Here is a 9681-nt window from a genome sequence, read left to right as displayed (position 1 = left end):
CTTTTTTTTGTTCTCTGGAGAATTAGGACGGGGATGCCAGGCACGCCGAGGTGTCTGCCTGCACACTAATTGAAAAGTGTGAGGATGATGGGGGGTGGTGTTAACGACCGTCTTCCTCCATTTCTGCTTCTTCTTCTCCTTAATTCAAAGGTAATGCATGAAATCTGGATTTGGTTTTGAGCACCTGTTCCCCAAGAGGAAAAGCCGAACTGGCCTAAAAAAAAACTTATTATTATTTATTCATTCTACTAACAGTTAATTTAAACACAAGATACTTGTGCTCAAAAAGAGGATTCATTCTCAGTGAAGAACCTTGGAGCTCTAATCTGCCTCTATACCTGCCAAAGAGCAGTGATTCCTAACACGTCTCTGGGGGTCATCAGGTGGAAACCTCCCTTCAACAGTGTTTCGCCTACTTAGTCCCACTACACCTCCAGGAGGTTAGGCAGTGAACTCCGGCGTCCCAGAGTCACCCCCCCTAGTGCCAGTTCACACTGCTCCTACACAATCCAAACAGCACCGCCACGTTCAACTGACCCAGAGATGCTCCAGGTAGTGGCCAGTACCGATGCTACCATTTAACTATTGCTAATGCTAATGCTAACCGCTAGGAAGAACAGAAGAAGACAATACAGTTCCGATGCTACCATTTAGCTAATGTTACGTGCTAACCGCTACCTGCTAAGAAGAACAGAAGAAGAGAAGCAGCAAACCCTACCATTTCCTTCAAAAAGCAAACAGAGCAGGAAAACAAACCCTAACATTTCCTTCAAGAAGCAAACAAAACAGGAAAACAACCAAAAAGATCAAAAAACAAGCCAACTCTGTATCTTACCACGCAAACTCACCTGAACAGGCCGCATGGTCCCAAAGAGAGACTCTAGCTGGCCACACCCCCACCTTATCTAAACTTCCTGGTTCTCTTCCTATTGGCAGAGCGAGAAGATGGGGCGGGGAAGGCAGAGCAGAGGAGAGGTGTCTTGTTCAGACTTTAACCTCTTCTCTTGCCGGGTTAGGCATGCATGTCCTCTGCCCCCCCCCCCCCTCACTGTCCCTATTTCACCCCCCAACTACTATTATTTCTCCTGATCCATATCCACTGACTAGACCTAGCAGCCTCATCTGACATCTCCCTCACTGTCTTTCTTAAATTTTGCCCATGCACTCCCAGCTCCCTCAACAGTGAAACAGCTGACCCTGCAACAAAACCTCTACACCCCACTTCAACCGGACAGACCCTGGTCTTCCATCCCCTCTGCTCAGATTCTGTCTTTAAATCTGCATACTTAGTCTTCTTCCTTTCATAAGCTGCCTCCACTGAATTTTCCCAAGGGACTGTTAACTCAATAAAATACACAGTCTTTTTACTCATGGACCATAAGACAATGTCCGGCCTCAGATTACTATAAACTATTTCCTGGGGCACAACTAGCTTTCCTCCCAAGTCGACCTGCATTTGCCAATCATCAGCCCCTACCAGGCAGCCACCTACCTGCTTTCTCCCTGACTTAGCAGCTCTATTTTTCTCCCCCTCTCGAACAAACTGCACATCTAACCTCTCCTTTCTAGAACTTCCAGAATTCACCTGCTTCCTTCTCTCCTCAATGCCTGCGGCTAAGCTTCTCAGCACCTGATTATGCCGCCATGTATACCGGCCTTGTGATAAGCTAATTCTACAACCTGACAAAATGTGCTTTAAACTTGCTGTACCTGAGCAGAGTGGGCACGATTGATCGCCCTGTACCCAGAGACTTAGGTTCTGCGGGGTTGGCAACACATCGTATGTCGCCCCTATCAGAAATTTAATACGGCCTTCCTCCATATTCCACAGGTCCCTCCAACTAAGTTTCCTCTTCTCAACACCTTCCCAATTCAACCATTGTCCCTGTTTGGCTTGACCAACTGCTTTTGCCCCTCTTAACAACTCCTCCTGCCTACGCACCTGTTCCACTACAAGCTTTCTTTTCTCCTTTAGACCTGCTTTATTCCACACTGGTTTGCCTGGGCCAAGCCCCAAGCCTCCCCGGCCAAATTGAACATTTCCTACTATTTCTGCATGCCTAAGAGCTGCCTCTGCCTCCTGCACTGCTGCCCTTGGGTTCCATTTCCTCCCCCCAGAAGGATTCGGAACCACATTGCTAACTAACATGTCCTTACTCCCAGATAATAATAGTTCTGTCCTAACCTTAGTGCATTTAAACTCCTCTGTTAGACTGGATACTGGCAGCTGAAGCATTCCTTTCCCATACATAGCTACATTGCTTAAGCACCTGGGAGCACCCAACCATTTTCTAATATAAGAGCTAACTAGCCTTTCCATTCTCTCTGCTACAGATAATGGGACTTCATATACTGACATTGGCCACATTAACCTAGGATACAAGCCAAACTGCAAGCACCACAACCTCAGTTTTCCTGGGAGCCCTGATTTATCTATTCTCTCCAGCCCTTCTGCAACATCCTTTCTAAATTGCACAACCTGTTCAACATCATTCAGGTCCACATTGTACCACCGTCCTAGACTCTTAACTGATTTCTCCCTAATTGTTGGGATTTCCTCACCATCTATAGCGAACTTTCTATCACTTACTTTCCCTCTGTATATTGAAATACTCCTTGACTTACTAGGCTTAATCTTCATACTAGCCCACTTGAGATTCTGATTGACTTTATCTAACAACCTCCTTGTACATGGCACTGTTGAAGTTAGCAGTGTCATATCATCCATATAAGCCCTAATTGGTGGAAGACGCATTCCATTCTGCCGTCTCTCTCCACCTACGACCCACTTGGAAGCCCTAATAATTACCTCCATAGCCATTGTGAAAGCTAGCGGGGACACTGTACATCCTGCCATAATACCAACCTCCAATCTTTGCCAGCCTGTTGTGAGCTCTGCGATACTTGCACACAGTCTGATGTCTTGGAAATATGCTTTCACCAAGTTAACAACTATCTCCGGCACTTTAAAGTAGTCAAAGGAACTCCAAATAAGGTTATGTGGCACTGACCCAAACGCATTAGCCAGATCTAAAAATACAACATTCAAGTCTCTTTTCTCCCTCTTAGCTGTCTGAATCTGATGCCAAATCATGCTAGTATGCTCTAAGCATCCCGCAAATCCTGGTATCCCTGCTTTTTGCACTGTCGTATCTATCATACCATTCCTTTCTAAGTATTTAGCCAGCCTCTGTGCTACGATACTAAAGAAAATCTTTCCCTCAACATTTAGGAGAGAAATCATCCGAAACTGGCTAAGGTCCGATGACTCCTTCTCCTTAGGGATGAAGACACCTCCTGCCCTGCGCCATGCTCTTGGAATACTTTGTTTCTCCCAAACTATTCTCAGGTATCTCCATAGTGTCCTTAAGATGCCAGGTGCACTCTTATAGACACGGTAGGGGACTCCATTAGGCTCTGGGGCCGAAGAAGCCTTTGCACGCCTAACCACCTCCACCACTTCTCTCCACCTAGGTGGGCTCACATCCATCTCCTGCTCCACTTCCCCTAATGGTGGCATGTCAGGTGGAAGACCTATGTTCCAATTCTCCTTTGAATCTGAATACGTCGACTTCAAATACTGTTCAATCTCTGATTTCGTTGCCTTAAGTTGCCCTCCTTTTTCTTGATTAAACAAGCCTTTCACAAAATTAAAGGGGTTCCTAAAAAATGCTGACCTTGCACGTTCCTTCTTCTTTCTCTTCTCCCTAAGGTGTTCTGCCCTTCTGAGTACTGCTAGCCTGCTTCTCAGTTCCTCCTGCAACACCTTAATTCCCTCCCTTTCTTCTTCTGTCGCCTTCCTCCACTGCTTTCTTAACTGCCTCCTTTCCTTTACTAACTTCTCTATTTCTCTTTGCCGCCTAGACTTGCCGACCTGCACCCTCTCGCCTTTCCTTTTGACAAGCACGCCAAATCTCTCTCGACCATAGGAGTAGATCACATCTCCAATTTTATCCAATTTCTCCACTACATCTCCTCTAAGCCTGTTTAATATGACTGATAAATCTCTACTAATATGACTGATAAATCTCTACTAACATAGATACTAACATGTTCAGTTAGTATCTATTCTCTTTTTACATGATGTTTCAAATTTAACGAATATAGCTTGAAAAAAATGTCTCAATGAACCTTAAAAAGGTGTAAAAATGTGTAATTTATTGTTCGTCAAAAGCCCATTCCCTCTTGATTACTGTCGCCACAACTGTCAAGCTTTAACGCTTTAAATTATCATGTACCTTGTCTTTATTACACGTATACTGTTGATTTAGCATGTTAATCGCTACCAAAGGATCATTTTAGGGAGTTTCAAAAGAAACGGTGTCGAACATATCGCTCATCTCTGATTGGCTGCTCATTAATCATGTGATCACCAGGAGCTGTGCTCTGAGTGGTTGTTTTTACTCTTTGCCGGAAGAGTAAATTGCTTGATAAATGCATTATTTATTCTTTTTATTCTGAACCATTTGAGCTTCCAGGGCTTGAATAACTGACATCGTATTGAAATACATCACTTTACATTTTTATTTAGATATTTTATTATACGAAGGTAATGTCCTGATTTTTGAGAATGTGATAATCTGGCCATGTCTTGCACATACTGTGAAGACCTCCTCCAGTATTTGGAACCGGTTGAGTGGAAATCATCAGCCAGTCTCTTGGTTTTCATGAAAAAAAAGAAGATGTTTTGATGAGTTTTAATTAGAACTGTGAGTGAGAGCACTGGGAGCACACAGGCCCCACAACAACTTTGCAAACCCTCATTTATTCAGCTAATAATTATGGTAAATACGATGATAATTAACTGAGAAATTAATCACATCGACCTCTTGCAAATAAGTAAAAGTTCAAATATTGATATGGGAGAAGGAAGGTGAGGGACTGAATTTAATGTTGCATTATTTGGTGCCTTTAAGACTAATTATAAGTGAAAGTCATTAAAGGAGGAGGCTGTTATTGAATAACGAAGCACTAAAACAACATCATAAAATCTAAAACTGATTCTCCAAGGTGGAAGACTCTGAGGTGACTGAAGGTCTGAAACCTGGAAAAGTCTCCACTTTATGGGGTGGAATAATGGTTCAACCCTTTCTCGGACACTCTTGAACCTCCTTTGGTCGAACAAAAAGACATTTTAAAAGGTATTCTGACATTTACCTGGGCCATTCACAGGCTTTGTGCCTGCCAGTGTGTGGACAGGAAGTGCTTTCTGCTGCATTTCAATGGACACCTGCCACTCAACCCCAACAAGAAGAGAATCTTAAGTCACTGTTCTCCCTATATTATATAGAATATTACCACCAATGTCACAAAGATCCCTCTCTTCCTGTAAAACACAGCCTGCTTGTCTCATAATGTGTCCAACTGGCGCCGTCAGAGACCAAACATGTCCATGAGAGAAACACAGACAGCAGTTACAGTGTGCTCTGCAGCTCATTCCCATTCCTCCTACGCAGTTAAAATGAAGCAGAGTCTTCATGTAGAGCTTCCTCACGCTCTGTGCCGTGTTGTTTTTCTGCCTGGCAACAATGCTCCCTTTCACACCGCAGTCTGTGCACCGAGTCACTCGCGTCAATGATTCTGAGTGGGCAGACATTTGTTGGGAGACATGAAAAATATCAGCTCAGCCTCTTTGGAGGAGTGGAAATATGTTTATTGTAATTACAGTAGAAGAAGAGCAGCAGCAGCAGCAGCAGCAGCAGCAGCAGCAGCAGCAGCTCTACAACAGTCACGTCAATAGATAGAATAGGTGAAGGGTTTCACATCAGGGTCAATAATGTCAGAGTTGGTAGTTCAACCTTGTAATAAATTCTTTACCACAGGCAACTCTCATTGAGATTTTTTTCACACTGGAGATGAGACTCAGTTACATGACCTTAGTGGATGAAGGAGCTCCTTGTGTCCAGGTATTTATGGTTCCCTGCATGTTTATAGACACACACAACAGGTGGCATCATTGGGGGAAAAAACAAACAAACAAAAAAAAAACAACTTGCGGCTGAGGGATCAAATCCAAGCTTGCCAGTCCTGAGCTTTTTCCTCATTCAATTGAAAATAAATACAACATCCAATCAAGCCATTCTCAGGATCAGATGGAGATATGTGGGGAGGGTTTGAATCCAAATTCACCTGTTGAGTTTTCTCAACCATTGCCATGGTAAATACAACATCCGAGCAATCTATTCCCATCCTCAGGTGTAGCTCAGTAAGGTAAGTTGCTACTACCTGCTGGTTTAAGAACAAAGGATCAAATCCACCTGTTGTGTCATTTTCAATTTTCTCGGTCAAAGAAAGAATAAATATAACACCCTTCCCACTCCTGAGATTTTCACTGTTTTCTTCAGATTAACATGAACAATAAATAGAAGTTCTGAGCAGCATGCAGCAAGCTGAGAGATAGCTCAGTAACATAAGTGTGTGGTGCTGATAACTGCTTGGTGGATCAAATCTATGTGACCCTCTACTTATATTTTCTTTTCTCTCCAGACTAAGTTCAAGTAAGCTCAGGTACAGCTCAGTGAGATAAGTTGCTGGTGCTGATACCTGGGGTTGGTGGATCAAATCCAGATTTCACTCTGGTGATATTTTCAATGTTTTCTCTTCAGACTAATTTGAACAATAAGTAGAAGTTCCAAACAATACAGAACAAGCTCAGTTACAGCTCAGTGAGATAAGATGCTGATGTGGTTGCTGGTCCTGAAGCTGAGGTTGCTGGATCAAACCCAGGTTTTACTCTGGTCATATTTTCAGTTTTCTCTTCAGACTAATGTGAGCAGTAAATAGAAGTTCCGAGCAGGTTATAGAAAGCTCAGGTACAGCTCAGTGTGATAAGATGCTGATGTGGTTGCTGGTTCTGAAGCTGAAGTTGCTGGATCAAACCCTGGTTTCGTCCTGGTAATGTTTTCAATGTTTTCTCTTCAGACTAATGTGAGCACTAAATAGAAGTTCCGAGCAGGTCATAGTACAGCTCAGTGTAATAAGTTGCTGGTGCTGATACCTGGGGTTGCTGAATCAAATCCAGATTTCACTCTGGTGATATTTTCAATGTTTTCTCTTCAGACTAATGTGAGCAGTAAATAGAAGTTCCGAACAGAACATGGTAAGCTCAGGTACAGCTCAGTATGATAAGTTGGTGATGCTGATACCTGGGGTTGCTGGATCAAATCCAGGCTTCCTCCTGCTGGTATTTTCCAGATTTTCTCTCCACAGTGATGTGAAGAATAAATAGAAGTTCCAAACAGGTCTGAGTGCGTAGGGGCTCGGTGGGGCAGCGGGATGCGTTCCGGCTTGGTTAAGCCTCTGTGACACGGAGTGTTGCAGATATGGTTCGAATCCCGTGTAACCCCGGGTCCTGGCGCGGTGGGTGGTGGGCCGGGTGGGGGCCGAGCCCCCCGGGTTCCTGGAGAGATGAAGGCAGGGGGTTATAGAAGAAGAAACAGAAACCAGCTGAAATTTTAGCAAATTTACTTTTTGTGCCGGCAGCGTCGTTATCCCCACCCCCTTTCATCTTGGCCCTGGGTTGGTCAGTGCAGCGTCGTCGTCATTGCGTTGTCTTAGCATTGTGGTGGTGGTGGTTCCTGGATGCAGGTGCTTATTGCTATGGTCAGTGGTGTTGCATGCAGACTTGTGTGCTGTGTACAAAACTTAAAGCAGTGAGGATTGAAATTCCCAGTGTCTTTTCTAGGGGGGGGCGGGGGGCGGGGGGCGGGGGCGGCGGCGGCGGCGGCGGCGGCGGCGGCGGCGGCGGCGGCGGCGGCGGCGGCGGCGGCGGCGGCTATGCAAGAAGAAAGCAGATCCAGGTGAGGTTTGTTTTCTTCAGAATGATGAGCTGGTGTCATCAACTACCTTGAAAAGATGTAGTAGCTTGCACTGTGCTTCAACACTAGTAAACACACTGTCAGAGATGGTTGATTGAGGTTGGCTGAGTGGTGTACTTCTTGTCTTGTCTAGCTAGCAATAGCATTACTTAGTCATCATTAGTTAGTCAGGTCACATCATCAAGATCAATCAGCTGGTATTAGTGAGAAAATATCCAACCTGAGACAAGATGTCAGGTTCTTCTTCTTCTCGGCCACAAATCTGTAAGTGTGACACAAATCTGTGTGTTAACATGCAACACAGCTAACAGTGACAGTAAAAATCATCCAATAGCATGAAGAGCAACCATAACAGAATGCTACATACTGTATGGATATTACTGCTGTTATTGTCAGTGTACATGTCATGTTCTCTGAGTGAAAATGTGAGCCAAGCTATGATTTTGCCACACAGAATATTCAGACAAAAAGGAAAGACCGCCCTACACCCCTTGTTTTCACCCTTTACCACGTAATGACTTCTTTAAATGTCACCGTCGAGGGTGCTGTTATATATGTTGGATTAAAATTTCATTAACTCAGAGTGAGATCCTCCAGTGCCTGCAGACTCTGGTCCAATGTTGCTCACATTCCCTTCAAAGGAAATCAGACTGTAAAGGCAATGTTAAAGAAGAGGATTTACCCGCTGTCAATGATTCAGTCAAAAGCACTTCATCGATCTGGTTCCCCGGTGGCTGTTTCCCTCAATATTACCCCTGACTTGTCACAAAGTCCCTCGGAGCATCAGAGGATGAGGAGCCCCGGGCAAGCTGTGATATTTCAGTCTGACGGCGAGGGTGACCTGCCCTTTACATCACCTCGTGCTAAGGATTCCTCCACTCCTCAGTCCTTCCTTTGCTGCCTTTTGTTTTGCTGCCTGAAAGAGGGAATAAAGAAAAGGGAGGGAGGGAGGGAGGGAGGGAGGGAGGAAAAACACAACAGAAATATATTTTACCTGAAGGTCAGAGAGTGCCTGCAGTGTCTGATCTGGAAGTCCTTCCTGTGACCTCAGACCCGGGAAGCCCTAAAGCTGCAGCTCATGTTCATTGAGGGGTGAATGGTGACATTTGTCTCTATTCAGATGAGCCCGAAATATATGCACTACTTTGAAAAATATGCATTCAATTCAATGTAAAAATTAATTAAATCTACTTTTACTTTACTTACATTTGTCTAAAAACAATCAAATGTTATGATACTTATCGTTTTGAAAGCTATCAGACCATGTTAAATTCATGCAGCAATTCAGCAAGGTAAATATACAGACCTGATCAAAATCTTAAGACCTGTTGAAAAATAGCTAGAATTTACCTTTTGCACATTTGGATCTTAATGAGGTTTTAAATAAAGCTACAATATGCAAAAGCAAGAAGGGGGAGTGTGACAAAAAGCACCTTGAAAAAATAATTTATTGAAAACAACAAGTAAACTGAAATAGGGTGTTTATCAGCTGATCAAAAGTTTAAGACCATCGCTCAAAAAATTACAAAAAACTCTCCAAACCAGAACAAAAGATTTTCTCAGTAGGACTCAGTAATGAGTAGCTCCACCGTTCTTGTTAATCACTTCAAAAATTTGTTTGGGCATGCTTGATGCGAGTGTTTCCAGGAAGCTATTGGGAACATTGCTCCAAGTGGTGAAGATGGCTTCACGAAGGGCATCAACTGTCTGGAACTGATGGCCAAAAGAGTGATGTTATTCTCCCTGAAGAAGTCCTTCGTCAAGCGAGCATCGTGAACTGCAGCGTCGTCCTGTTGAAAAATCCAGCTGTTACCACACAGATGAGGGCCCTCAGTCATGAGGGATCAACATCTGCAACATCCGC

The sequence above is a fragment of the Chelmon rostratus genome, chromosome 24, assembly GCF_017976325.1.
Source record: "Chelmon rostratus isolate fCheRos1 chromosome 24, fCheRos1.pri, whole genome shotgun sequence".
In the NCBI taxonomy this organism is placed as follows: domain Eukaryota; kingdom Metazoa; phylum Chordata; class Actinopteri; order Chaetodontiformes; family Chaetodontidae; genus Chelmon; species Chelmon rostratus.
This window is presented reverse-complemented; position numbering follows the sequence as displayed.